The sequence below is a fragment of the Rhamphochromis sp. 'chilingali' genome (genome assembly GCF_963969265.1).
Source record: "Rhamphochromis sp. 'chilingali' genome assembly, chromosome: 11".
NCBI lineage: Eukaryota > Metazoa > Chordata > Actinopteri > Cichliformes > Cichlidae > Rhamphochromis > Rhamphochromis sp. 'chilingali'.
The window spans coordinates 8,938,825-8,953,333 of NC_137938.1; the positions used below are offsets into that span (position 1 = coordinate 8,938,825).

Genomic DNA, 14,509 nt, shown 5'->3' on the forward strand with positions numbered 1-14,509 from the left:
GTGCTTCACTATTACTGAGGCAATAGTGCAGGTTTTATCTACTAATTCTACAGGATACCATTGTGCCTGGCCATTACCTTGCCCTATTATTTCCTCTGAAAGGATAATGGAACTTTAGGTCTGTTTTTAGGACTGAGCCTGTCCGTATAATGAGTTGTGAAGATGCTTGTAGGACTCACAAAACATAATAGTGCATTAAATAATTTGGCGAGGTTAGGTAATCACCTCAGAGTCAGGATATTATTTTAAAAACTATTTTGTAAGAAATGTAATGCTTTTCATTCTTTTTTAAAATAATTTAATAATTAAGATGTGTTTTATAAACAGAGCTTAATGAGATTGGATTTGTTTGTTAAATTGCAGAGTTAATACTTAAGATTAAAGATAATCTTTTTAATAGTATGTGCTAGAAAACTCCAAGGATTTTAACTTTATTAGGCATTGGGATGTAAAGTTGTTTATTTTTATAATTTTGATAATTCAAAAGTATTTCCCAAGAAGAATATTCAGGCGTGATTTAATGTATCAAAATAGCTTTCTTTTGTGATTTTTCTTATTGTTAAAATCATCATCTTAAAAAATGCTTTTATTAAATAGCCTGGCCTTCAGGCAAATGCTGTTTTCTTGGAATTCATATAAAAAAATCAGCTCCTACACAGCAAATTCAAAAGTGTTAAATGTTTTGGTGTTAATAGTCTTCTTGCAAAAGTAGAGTTAATTTTACTCTAAGCAGAGTCACATTCTTTTAATGTAACTCTGAGGTGTAAAATGATAGTAGTTAAAATCGAGTGTTAAAAATGAGTGTTTCTCTGTCAAATCTGGAGGTGTTACAATGGAAACATTAACTCTTGACCTCCTAACTCTGAACTCCTACAGGGGCTATGACACCAACAGAGTAAATTCACAGACTCCGCCCCCAGCACGGCTCCAATCGAAGCTGAAGTGAAGCCGTTTCAGAACATTTGCTCTACATATTTGAGTTGTTTGCCATGCTTGGTAAGTCATTCTTTCAAAGATTGTTTCAATTATTATTATTAGCTTTTACTTCTGTGGCTCTTTGGAGTTGAGACAAAGCTGTGTGAAAGGCATTAGCCATGTTGCTCGCTGATAGCATAACATTCTGTTTTAGCTAGCTGAAAGGTATTGTTTGCAGGCAAATACCACAGCCTTGAAAAAAAGCTTGCTTGTGAAATTTCAGTCAAACTTTTGGTCAAATACACCTAAAACAATGTGTAGAATGTGAAATGTTGGTATAATGGTGCTGCTTGAAGCCTGAAAACGATCGCCCATAAAAAAGCGAGCAAACAGCAGTAGCTGACGTCCTGACTGGATTCTACGGTAGCATAGATCCCTCCAGAGTTTTGTGCACACGGTTTAGGTAAAAATGAAAAAGGTTGAGGTTTTACATTTAGTTCAGTATTACCTGTTGCCTGTGTCCTTGTCTTTTGGGAAAATACTTTACACAAGTAATGGCTCAAAGAGGATTCCTTTTTTTACTGGGCTGCAATTGTTTACTGGATTATTTGTGCCGTTAATTAGTGTCAACTAATTTTTATTCGATCTCCGCACAGGATATGCTTGTGAAGATGGAATATGGGGGAGAGCAGAAGTGCGTTGAAGTTCCACAAAGGGATGAATGAAGGACATGCATATTGTATTGAAGAAATAAGTGATGAGAACGCTGTTATTTGCATTTACCATGTCAGACCTTTTGATAAACAAAATTCTAATGAAAGTGAGAACATGTACACTGTTACATCTTTCAGAAAATGTTTTGAAATTGTGGTGCACAGTTCAGAATAAATGTTTTTCAAAAACCATTGCATCTTTTTAGTAAATGTTTATTTCCAAAAGAAATTTCTAGAAGTTCAGAACAGTAAAATTCCCGCTTTTTAGAATTAATTAGGAGATAACTCTTACGTAGTTAAACTAAAATACTCTTTGAGAGTTAATATATAAACTCTTAACACCAAGTGTTAAATTATCAACTCCAGACAGATTTGGTGTTTAACACTAAATCAGAGTTAACGTACCAACTCTCCAAAAAGAGTTAAATTAACACTCTCTGGTGTGGACCCATATAGACACTTTAATAGTGTTGAAATCAAATCCGACAGTGTTAATTTGGACATGCTGGATTTGCTGTGTAGTTTCTGGGAATCAGAGTCATGGAGAGGCTAACCTCCTTCCGTTTAATAAATATTGAGTTATTTTGTAAGCTCAGTCTGTGGAGCTCATTTTATTTCATGTTTTGATCAAAAGAAATAACAAAGAAGCAACGTTTTGTGACATTACAATGTGTATGTGCACATGTTTGGGTGAGGTTTTAGGGTCAGAACCACAGATAAGGGTATCGCACTTTCTAAACAGACCCTATTCTCACAGCCAGCCTTGGAGGCTGGATTGCTCTGATGAAAACAGCTCATTGTCTGTCTGATTACGATCGGATATTAGAGACACATGCAGTGTTCACGTTTTGTAAGAAAGGTTGTCCTGCTGTGCTAGCTATCTGTGTGCAAACTTATCTCATGAGTAAAAAATAAATCAAAACTCAGGCGCTAATTGAGTTTATCCTGAATTGAATAATATCTTGGAATGAATTAATCAAATTCAGGTTATCTCAGGCAAGAACTATTGCTGCGTTGATTAATTTAAACGGATATTGTTTTGTTTTGCATATAACAACTTTGACAACTTATTTGTACATTGAATTTTTTTGCATGAATCTTTTTAACAAAAAATATTTAAACAACACTTATAAGCCATTTGCATTCATCTAAATGTAAATTCTATCTCAGTTGTACAGTCCCGATCAAAAGTTTAAGACCAGAGACGGAGGCAGACATTTGATACACTCGGGGCTTAGCCCTAAAGGGTAGTATGATGCATGTTAGAAATAACTGAAAGATTAATAGGCTCTGTTTTGAGTTTTGTTCAAAAAAGAATGACTTCATATAGGGTATAATATATATCACACATGCAGGACACCTTAAACTAGTTTTTTAATTAAGCAGCAAGGCAGAACAAAATCAGGGCTGTATCAAGACACGAGGATTAAACCCCAATTCAACCAGACCCAGAACTGATCCAGAATTAAAACAGGACTACAACAGTTCAAAATCAGGACTACTTAGGATTTAACCAAGACAGAACCAGAATCAGAACTAGATGATAGTAGCACTAAAAATCATCATAGACCTGCACTACACTTATTTTTTAATTCTACCAAAGTACACTATTTAGTTCGAGAAAAGTTTATATAATTATTTAGCCTTGTTGAGCAAACAAGCCTGCAAAACTTAATAAATATAGAATTTGAAAAATAGCAAACCTAAAAAGAAACACTAGGTACGAGATACATGAGTACCTATGATACGGTGATACTTTTGGTAAACAACCATTTGACTAACATGTGTGGCTCACCTGCTCTTGTTCATCTCTGTTCTGTCCTCATTCTCCATCTCCCTCTCTGTTCCTCTCTCTCCCTCTTTGTGCTGACAATCATCAAATATACAGTTGAAACCAGATATTTACATGCTCTTCAGATCAAAACACAAACACTTTTTTAATTGTAACATCAAATTAGACTAAATGTTTATTTTTTAGGCTGATAAATATAAAGAGTAAAGAGAGAAACTATCTGTATTTCTTAATTGTAAATGGCACCAAATTGTATTCAAACTTGAGCCACACTTATGGAGCTCCACAATTCTTTTCCTGGTGTTTTGGTTGACATCTCTTAATTTTCCCATTTCAAAGAAACAGGCTCTGTGTTTTGCCTTATATGCATCCACAGCTGTGCCACCAATTTACTCACATGGACTCTACTAACCCATCAGAAGCTTCTTCAGCTCAGAATGGAATCGTCTGGAGTTTTCTTATTAATTAACAATAAACTTAGTGTATATGTACTCCTAAATTTGATGAAAGTGATAAAAAATAGAAGCTCTGTCTCTCTTTATTCTGACATTTAACTAATTCAAAAGATATTTCAATATTTATTTATCCAAAACAAAATAAGTTTGCTCTAAATTGATGTTGTACAGTATAAAAATGTTCTTGTGTTTTCCATAAAGTGTATGTAAATATCTGGTTTAAACTGTGAATATGCTGCTGTGTATTGAAATTCCTCTTGTTTTGCATAGAAATATACTGAACAACATACAAAGCATAATATATAAAATAACATCTACGAGTTTTTTTCTTTGAAAGAAGCTCCTTATGTCCATTCTTGTATATCAGTGCATTACTGAAACTGAAATTTATTTAGCCGTGGAGGGTAAGAACTGAAAATATGAAATAAACACACATGTAAGCTAAGACTCTCTAAAGAAACAGCATTGTTGTTGTTCGGCTTTTCATTTCGCCATTTGTTGATTCACTTGAAGAGCAAGTAACGTAATATTGGTCAAGTGATCAGTTTGACATTAATCTTTCGTGATTCACCATCATATTTACATTATTTGTACAGTACGAATGATCTACTTTAGTACCTGGTCAAACTTAAGTTCTCCTCTGTCTGCCTGGCTGCACTTCTCCAACAGCACACTCGTAGGCAGCAGTTCCCCCCGCCCCCTCGCACAGTCACTTAGTGCCTAAGCTCGGATCATACCAATATTAGGGGGGATTTACGCATAGTCGTAAATTCCCACAGTGTGCACTATGTGCTTCGAATATTGTGTGTAGTTTTTGTCAGGGGCGATTTTAGCCCATCTTAATGAATCAAAGCACCCCCAAAGATTTCTTACTTTCTAGAATCGCCCCTGGTTTTTGTTTTATACAGTTGTCAGCCAGGCATCTAACTATGAAAAAATTACACTCCAAAAGACCCCGGGCTTCTGAAAAAACAACCCGGGCTTAAGCCCAGTAAGCCACCCCCCCGCTCCGCCACTGTTTAAGACTACTTGAAAAATGGCAAAACATCATATTTTGCATGGTTGGATCTTAACAAGGTTCTAAGTAGAGCTTCAACGTGCAACAAGAAGAAATGGGAGTGAGACAAAACATGTTTCTGTGCATGCAATTTATTTCACAGCCTGTTTCAGTTTATGACCACGTGCCTTTAAAAGACCAAATCTGTGCAAAAATGTGGATTCATTGTCATTTTCTGTCAGGTAGTCACGCTGTCATAATGTTCTGATGGCAAAGGCAAAAAAACGTTCCCTTTTTTCAACGTGGTTGGGTTGTTGAACTGCATAAGCCGGGTCTCTCGCAGTGCGCCATCGCTGATGAGGTGGGATGCAATAAGACAGTCATTTAGAATTTCTTAAATGATCCTGAGGGTTATGGAACAAAAAAAGTCAAGTAGAAGACCCAAAATATTTCACCAGCACTGAGCTGGAGGATCCAATTGGCTGTCCGCCAAGATCCTCGACCCAATTTAGGTTCAAGGTTCAAGGTTCTTTATTTGTCACATGCATAGTTATACAAGTACAACACACAGTGAAATGTAGCCTGACACGCTCCTCGACATGTGCAAAAATTGGGGGGGGGGGGGTGTAGAGGAAGAACATTATATATATATACATATAGTATATACACTGGGTGAATGTGCAGTAGTAGCAGCAAGCAGGTGAATTCTGTACATTAATATGAATAGACATCTGACTATTTTACAGGATAGACAATATAAACATATTTAAAATTAAAGGAATTGAAATGTACATTGTGCCTTGGTTTAGTGTCTGGAAGAGTCCTGTCTCAGTCAATTATAGATGATGTGAGAGGGCGGGTGTGTGTGTTTAGGGCACGGATGGCTTGGGGATAGAAGCTCCTCTTGAGTCTCTCTGTCCTTGCCCGGAAGATGCGGAACCTTCTACCAGATTGCAGAAGTTGGAACAATTTAAGGTCATTACTGGTGCCGACTGCAGCCCCATGACCATCAGACGGCATCTAAGACTGAAGTGCTTCAAAAACATCTTCAAAGGCCTCGTCTCCTTGAACACCACAGAACTGACCGTTTGGACAAGAGAGCACCAAACATGGGACATTGAAAGGTGGAAGAACGTTTTATGTTCTGATGGGAATAAATTTAACCTTGACGGTCCTGATGGTTGCCAGCATTACTGGAATGACAAGCAGATCCCATGTTTTCTACACTTCACCTGGAGGTGGCGCCATAATGGTCTGGGGTGGTTTTTCCTTTAGTAGAACACAGGAGCTTCAGGAGGTGCAGGGGTGTCAAACGGTCGCTGGCTATGTCCAGATGTTGCATCCCTCATGACTGAGGGCCCTCGTCTGTGTGGTAACGACTGGGTTTTTCAACAGGACAACGCTACTGTATACAATGTCCACAGGACAAGGGACATCTTCCAGGAGAATAACGTCACTCTTTTGGATCATCCTGCATGTTCCCCTGATCTAATTCCAACTGAGAACCTTTGGGGATGGATGGCACGGGAAGGTTACAAAAATGGACAACAGTTCCAGACAGTAGATGCCCTTCATGTGGCCGTCTTCACCACTTGGAAAAATGTTCCCACTCACCTCATGGAAATGCTTGCATCAAGCATGCCGCAACAAATTTCAGAAGTGATCGACAATAACGGTGGAGCTAAAGTTTGAAATTTTGATTTCTGCTTTGAGGGGTTCACGGGGCCTTTGGAAACGTGATCCTAAACTTTTGATCAGCTGTAAATCAGCCTGTTTCAGTTTAAGCCTTGTTTTCAATAAATTGCACGTTCAAAAAAATGTTTTGTCTCGCTCTTCTTGGTGCATGTTGAAGCTCGACTTGTAACCTTGTTAAGATCCAACCATGCAAAATATGATTTTTTGCAATTTTTCAAGCGGTCTTTTGACAGCAAATTGGTTTTCTGCCTCCTGATGTCAGTATTACAACCTTTGCACATCTAGTGTCTAGATTCTTTGGTAGATTAAGAAATAGTTTCAACTTGATATCACGGCAAAACATGTGATAGACACACCGGTCCAGCGTATCCATTTCACGCTTCAGTGAAATGGGCATGCATGCAGAAGTTGCAGGACCAGCAGGGGGACATAATTTATTTAAAGCCAAGAAGTTGGTACTGATCAAAAAGATGTACGAAGGGCACTGCAGGGTCCCTCTGTGCCAGAAATGTATGTAATATATTTTCATGTAAATGTGTTAATAATGTCTGTTTAAACACTTTCCCGTCATTATTTTCATGTTGGCTTGAAATAAAATATCTCCCTTTGTCGGTAATGCAGCTTACTGCGACTTCTGCATGCTCTCCATTTCACGCTTTGGAGAGGCAAAGCGTGAAATGGACATGGCAGACTGGTGTGTCTATTGCACGCTTTGTCACGATACTAGGTTGATGGGTTTTAGATTGAGAAGTCAGGAGTTCAGTTTGCCCGTACAGTATGTATTGTTTATCACGCTCGTCTCAATCAGGATTCTTTTGCCCATTTCACTTTATTGTAATTGATTCTAAAGAATCAATATAAGATATTACTGAACAAAGGGACATCAAGGATCTTATGTGTTTGTCATCTGCAGCTTTTGAACATTTAATATACATCTGTTGGCATTTCTTTTTCTTGCAGAGCTTTTATGCATTTTATAGAATAAAATGTGGCCACTGCATGAAAAAAAAATCACATTTACAGGTTTGTCAACACCTGCATAACTCCAAGTAGCTGTGAAGTTTCACAGAAATTTACAGATCTATTTCCTGACAAAAATCCCACTTTTCATGCAGTGAACACTGATATTTTTCTTTTTATCCATTCACCATATTATGCGGTTCAGTGAAACCATGTGAACATTAAAAACCCCTAACATCATTAGCATTCCCTTTGTGTTTTTACTGTTGGTGAGTTGGTGTTCGCTGTGGCTTGTTTCAAACTTCGGGGAGACAGATTAGCAAAAAGTACAAGCCGAGCAGATAAGCAAGAGACAACAGACAATGCGTCACTGGCACAATGCTTTTCATGCATTTGTACAAATGCACCTGAAATTGGTTGCAGATATGTATCAATATGGTGCATTTTGGCCACATACAATAAAGTGACTGGATGAAGGATGAAGGCAAAAAGCTGTTAAAACTGGGATGTGTCTGTGAACAGTATGCTCCCTGTTGGCCAGACGGTATCTGTCACTGTTGTGTATTTCTGTGAGTGATCTCTCCACAGTGGCTGGCTTTGTGTATATGTTGAGTCAGCATCCCTAAATGCACCTCTTCCTGGAAAAAAATACATTTTTTTTTATGAATTGTAATCTACATAGAAAATCAGAAGCAGCTGGTGAAGTAGAATTTATTTATGGAGCTTTTAAAACCACAGTTCCAAAGTGCTCCACAAATACACACAACCAAATCGACTTAATAATAACATTGCTCCATTAAAGAAGGATATGAACAAGACTGCATAAAATGTAATATATTTCAGGTAAAGGACACTAAATTGTTCTGTGCTGAGGATGAAAGCGCTGAAAAAAGCAGGGATATTGTGCATTAAGTGCTTAGCAGAAATGCTTTAGATATCATTTAAACTCTGTTGATTTATAAACAGACAGTCAGTGTACCACTCGCAGGACTGCACTTCAGCCTTTGCATTAATATTAATATTAATCTGTAGCATATAAGTATATAAATATGTTAGTACTACAGGGCTATACATGCAATTATGTGTATTTCAGCACTTTGTTGGCAACAACTAAGAAAACTTTTTTTTTCCTATTTGACCCGCCCCATTATTCAACACTCATAAACACTTCTGGAGTCTTCTGAGATCAAGGAAACTGTTGATGAGAACTAGCGAAAAGGTTTATCCTGACCTTTGTAGACTCTGTTTTTATGTTTTTTAAATGACTTTTTATGATGTCAGGGGAAACCTTTGAAGGTAAATGATCCTAAAAAGCACTTGTTTCAAGGAGTGGTATACATATATATACAAGAAACTTGAATTTTACAATGTTTATTTATCGGATAAAATAAGTTAAATGTCACCGTTATTATTGTCCGGCCAGAAACAGCGGGGGTGTCCAAATTCAGAAGCTGCATCCACCTGAGGACCCGGCCTTCGCAGTCTGGGCTGGGTCCTCCGAAAGCTGGGTAGACTGGAAATGAGCGACTGTGAAATTGGACGGTCTAGCCTCAGGATTACGTCACGAGCTCTCTCAGTGGAGTGAAACTCTGCCGTCTGCTCCTTGCTATCTAAAATATAACCGGACGCTGGCGTAAATTTTCAACCATCTCACACTTCTGCTTAATCAGTTTTCTGTTTGACGTTTATTCAGCTGTGTGAAAACCCCCGGAGTGATTAATCCCTCCCGAGGGATTAATAAAGTTTTATTTAATCTAATCTAATAACTTTAATCTCAGCCAAACCGATTTACTCACGAACAAATAAAACACTGAAAAAGGCCCAACAATAACATGTTTAAGTTATTTAAGTGACTTATATATCATGTTTAACCTGAGTAGCAAAAGGCCGCGGGGGGTTTGTAAACGATGTGCCGGGAGTTTGCTGTTCTCCCCTGCTCAGGTATTTGAAGTTTACACAGCTACATTCTGAAAATATGTTTAATTTGCGACCCAGAAAGAGTAATAAGAGTAGTATTAAAAGTAGCTGCAGTAGTAGTAGCCATTGTTGTAAACTGGAATTGGCTTGGCCAATCCGGGATATGGTTTTTCAATTTTGTTGTCTGTGTGGAAAATCGGGAGAAATTCGGGAGAATGGTGGCTCCGGGAGATTTTCGGGAGGGGCACTGAAATTTGGGATTTTCCTGGAAAAATCAGGAGGGTTGGCATGGATGGCATTTCCATGTTCACTGTATTTATGTTATGCTAACCATAGCTATGTAGTTAGCCACCGCATAGCACATCATTATATACCAGCTAGTCCAACTTCAGTAACCCTACAAACATCAATACTGTTTAGTTTCCTGTCTTCATTTGTGTTGGAAGTGATAGCAGAGCTGTACGTCTTCATTTTTTAAGAAATCCCTCAATCACAACATGGCATATTATGTTTAGGTGGAAACTAGTGAGCTAACTTCCTGCTAACTTCTAGCTCGTTAAATTTAATAAATTCTGCTTTTGTGGATGCCTGGATGTTAAACTTAATTGTTACACCTGGTAGCGCAGACACACGGATCATTTTATTGCAGATTTTTATTTTATTTTATTTAACCTTTATTTAAGGATGAAAGGATTTAGACAGTTTGTAATTCTCAGTGATGCTGCAGTGTTCGTTTGACTTTGGGACCTGAAGCAGAGTTTGGAATCAGCTATTGACATCAGACTTAAAGACCGGATAGAGGCAGGGTACACCCTTAAAATGTTGTTCTCCCTTTTTCATAAATATGTATTCATTTATTTTGATTTATTTTGATTGTTTGAAAGGAAAAGTCTCAAACAATATGATATACTTGGCTTTTATGGGTTGAAATCACTGATTATCACTGATGAAATATTAACAAACTTTTCATTTCGGAAGGAATTTGTCAGCTTTCAACCTTTTGAACATGAACCAGATACAGGTTAGGATTTATGGAAAGTGGAATATGGATTATGAATAGGTAATACAAGGACTGAATGTTCTGTTTATAAATGTTACTCTCGTAGTAATAAAATCCCTATTTGCTCCAGCCAAAAGCTTTGCAAGGCTTTTGCATAAGTACTCTTTGCTTTTCAGTGTTTTGCTACTGATCCATGAAGGCTCATATGAAGTTTTACTTCAGCTTGTAGTGAAGAAAAGACCTGTAATAGTTTCTAATGAACACTAATCAAAGAACAAAACAGTCAGTGAAACACTTCACTATATTTGGACTTAAACCAAAGAATATTAATTGATCAGAAGCATTTTTAGTGAGCTGTTTCTCTGCTGGATAAGAAGAGGAGTGTATAAAAAATGCAAACAAAAGAGAAGGAAAAAGACAAGAAAAAATATTGGTAAAAGCAAAACTGACAAGTGGAATGTTGCACATTTTCTTTAATCACGCTTGCAAATGGTGTCTTGCTCCTGAGTGGATAAACTGATTCACCAAAATAACAAAATGCATCCTGTACCTAAATTAAAACAGAGGGTCACAAAGGTGACTAAACAAGATTTGCAGGATTTTTTCTTTCAATTCAATCCACACTTTCACTATTTTGTGCTGCAGGCAGGAAGCACTTGTCCTTATAGCAGTGGAGCAGTGCACTGCAGAGTTAACTTATTCAGATTATTTTCTCTCTTTCAGTTTAAAGTGTCCAAAGTATACAGAATACAAAAACATAACAAATGTTTAAGCACAAAGACACTGGTCTGCACACAATAACGAGAAAATGGAACATTAATGCATCGTATTTAAGAGGCAGCAGTGCTCACTTGTGCCTCTTATTCAATAATGTATAATTCCCATTTTATTAATTCTCGGACTCAGTAACATAAGCATGCGGGAGTGCTTCATTCGGACACCCTGGCTCTCTCCCTTTGTACAATAATTGTTTGTTCTGGTTGAGTGAGCCCGTGTATCTCCCACCAACAACGCTAAACACAATTTCCCCCAGGAGCAGACTTTACCGAGAGAAATCTGTGCAGTCCATTTCCCAGTAAAGGGCAAATTGACTAGGAAAAGAAAAACAGGGTCCTCCAAATTGAGCACGTTCGAGTTTTAGGCATTTTGTATCATTCATATCCCTAAAGGACAATTCAAGGTTATATTTTTAATTACATTCTGGTTTTACACCATCGTGCCATTCACGGCTCCCTGACTTAACCTTGACCGTGCCCTTGTGTTAATCGTGCATACACTTAGCATTTTTCAACAATTTCCTAAAAAAAATAAAAATAAGAATGATAAACAGGAATACCGGGAGGGTTGAGTGAGTTCATGCACAAATCCATAGGTGGATATGAATGTATGTATGGGTATAAGCGCTGTAATGCGAACACGTTTGCGTGTGTCCATCACTGCTCTGCAGCAGGTGGTCGGTCCTGGTGGGAAGCTGAAGAGGGAAGCAATCCAAAAGCCCCTATGTAATTGAAATATCCCTGTGGTGTATAGATGTCTGAGAAGAGGAATGACAAATCAATAATGTTCGCTATTAAGTTGCTTTTTCTCTCTCTCTCTCTCCATTTTTGTGGGTTGGGGGGGTGAGTTAAAAAAAATTGCTCCCTGTCAGGTGCGTTTGCATCTTGCAGGGTTCAATTTATCTAAGGCCTAAAAAAATATAGAAATAAATAAAAAATAAAGAAATTGCTGCCTCCCTGTTGCCTTGAGCCTGGAGAAATAAACAGTCAATATTTGCTCCTGGGGACCTGCAAGAGGACGCGCACATAAATCACCCAGCATGCACCTGTCCAAAGAATCAGCCACAGAGTCCTGTGTCATCGCGTTTAGGATCACGCTGCTGCTGAGGCTCCCCTTCATCTTTGAATGAATGTGCCAGGGGGCAAACCGAGCTGCTGTGGCACTCCTGGTCGAAGGGACAAAAGATGAAAATTACTTTTCCATCATTTCCTGTTGTGCTTCCACCGCTGCCCGTTTAGACGTGCACAGCGACGAAGATCACAAACGACTGTCTTTACACTGCTTTATCCTGCACTGCTCTTCTTTTTTACGTTTATTTTTGTTGTTGTTGGGGTTTTTTGTTGCAGTAGTTTCTCCGGCAGTCATGCTGTGAAATGTTTTGTGAAACACTTTACAGCTTCAGCTTTTAAAAAATGGCGAGAGCATTTGCTAATTTGTTGCCCTAATAAAATTATTTACAAGCTTTCTAGGATTTATTTACAGCTGGCATCTTGGTGCAAACATTGTCTGTGTTAACGGAGGTCTAAAACGTGCTTCTAACCATCCAGCTCCAAATCCAGCGGGGAAAATGACTCTGGATATTAGGGGTGCAACGATATTCGTATCGATATTGAACCGTTCGATACAGTGCTTTCGGTTCGGTACGCATATGTATCGAACAATACAACATTTGTAATTTATTTTATCAATTTTCCTTCTGACGATGCTGTCTGTGTGGAGCGCTCAGTGAATCTGCGTTCGACTACTCCGCCTAGGCTGCACTGTCGAGCGCAGATCCACTGAGCGCTCAACACAGACAGCATAGTCAGAAGGAAGAGCGCAGGGCAAGCTAGCGAGACAGAAGTTAAGCTCTCCTTGCAACAAGCAAATTGAACCTCATTCAGATCTGGCGTTTGGAATTATTTTGGTTTTCATGTGACGTATGACCCTGAAGGTAAGCGAGTCATGGACTAAAGTAAAACAGTATGTTGGATGTGCCATGCAATGCTCAATTACATTGGTGTGAACTAGTGTGTTAGCGCAGTTAGCTCGTTAACGTGTTGGCCGTCTAGCCCCATGCACGGAGCGATCCGCGGTAGCTCGTTAACGGAGATTTGCCGTGTTGTGGCGTTAAGGTCATTTCAACGAGATTAACCTGAAAGCACTAGTGGGAACACAACGAATATGACTGCACATTTACGCCGACATCATCCTAGTGCAAAGACAAAAACAACAAGCATGCTACTAACTTTAGCCGAGTCATTTAGACAGCTGTTAGCACATGATTCTCCTTATGCTGCTGAGAATATAGCCCAGAAGAAGCGGATAGTATAGCTTTTATTTTGGAAAGAGCCATTTCTCTGTAATAAACTCTCTTTTCCAAAGATGATGTGATTCCTCAATCAGATACAGGGCTTGCAATATCGCTAGCCCGACGTCCCGGAGCTAGCGATTTTTTCAGTCGGGCTACCAAAATCTATCTCTTCCCTGCCCGTCGGGCTATTGTAGGAAAAATATATGTCAATGCTTTTGCATTCTTTCAGAAATGTAGCTGGGTAATTATGTCATTGGCATCGGTGAGCCACTGTCAATATGTGACATATTGAAGTCGCGTTTGAATTTGCGCTTGTTTTTTGCTTTCACTTTGCAATCGTGTGAACTGTGTATAGAGAGCGACAGCACTGATCTGTGAGTGATGATAATTTGTGCACCAATTCCTCTGACATCGTCTTATTAATCGTTAGCTTACTATGCAAACATGACAAGTGAAATCTCCCGCAGCAAGCTTAAACATGTGAGAGGTTGATCGCGCAGAGAATCGCTGAGCTTATGTGAGTGAGCGTGTAAAAGCATTTCAGTTCTGCTGAGCCAAATAAGACAGGTCAGGGTGAAGAAGTGACAGCCAAAGAAAAGCTTACCACAAAACGGAAAAGTTATGACAAATCAGACTATAAGGCAAAAAGAAACTGCAGCTTTATGGTTTCATGGACAAAAGAATCTCTGTGGCTGCGATATGACGAGCTAAATAACCAGGGCTGCACATAAGTGGTCCGCAGGTGCGCATTCGCTGTCAAAATAAAAAACACGCACAAGGGTTAGGGTTAAATTTAAAAACTGTACTTTTGAGTTAAAATATATATTTATAATTTTAATAAATGACAAATTAAAAATGCATGAACATTTTTTTGTATCGAAAAAATATCGAACCGTGACACCAAAGTATCGAACCGAACCGAACCGTGAATTTTGTGTATCGTTGCACCCCTACTGGATATATAACCATTGCCCTTTTCTGAGACAAATAAAACC

General features: G+C 38.5%; 1 long non-coding RNA gene across 1 annotated transcript; it reads left to right on the plus strand.

The window, feature by feature from the left end:
• The first annotated feature begins 695 nt into the window (after positions 1–695).
• On the plus strand, positions 696–1,820 carry LOC308405972. The gene is made up of 2 exons (XR_013973426.1): positions 696–996; positions 1,572–1,820. It is a non-coding gene; the product is annotated as an uncharacterized lncRNA (long non-coding RNA).
• The last annotated feature ends 12,689 nt before the right edge of the window (positions 1,821–14,509 follow it).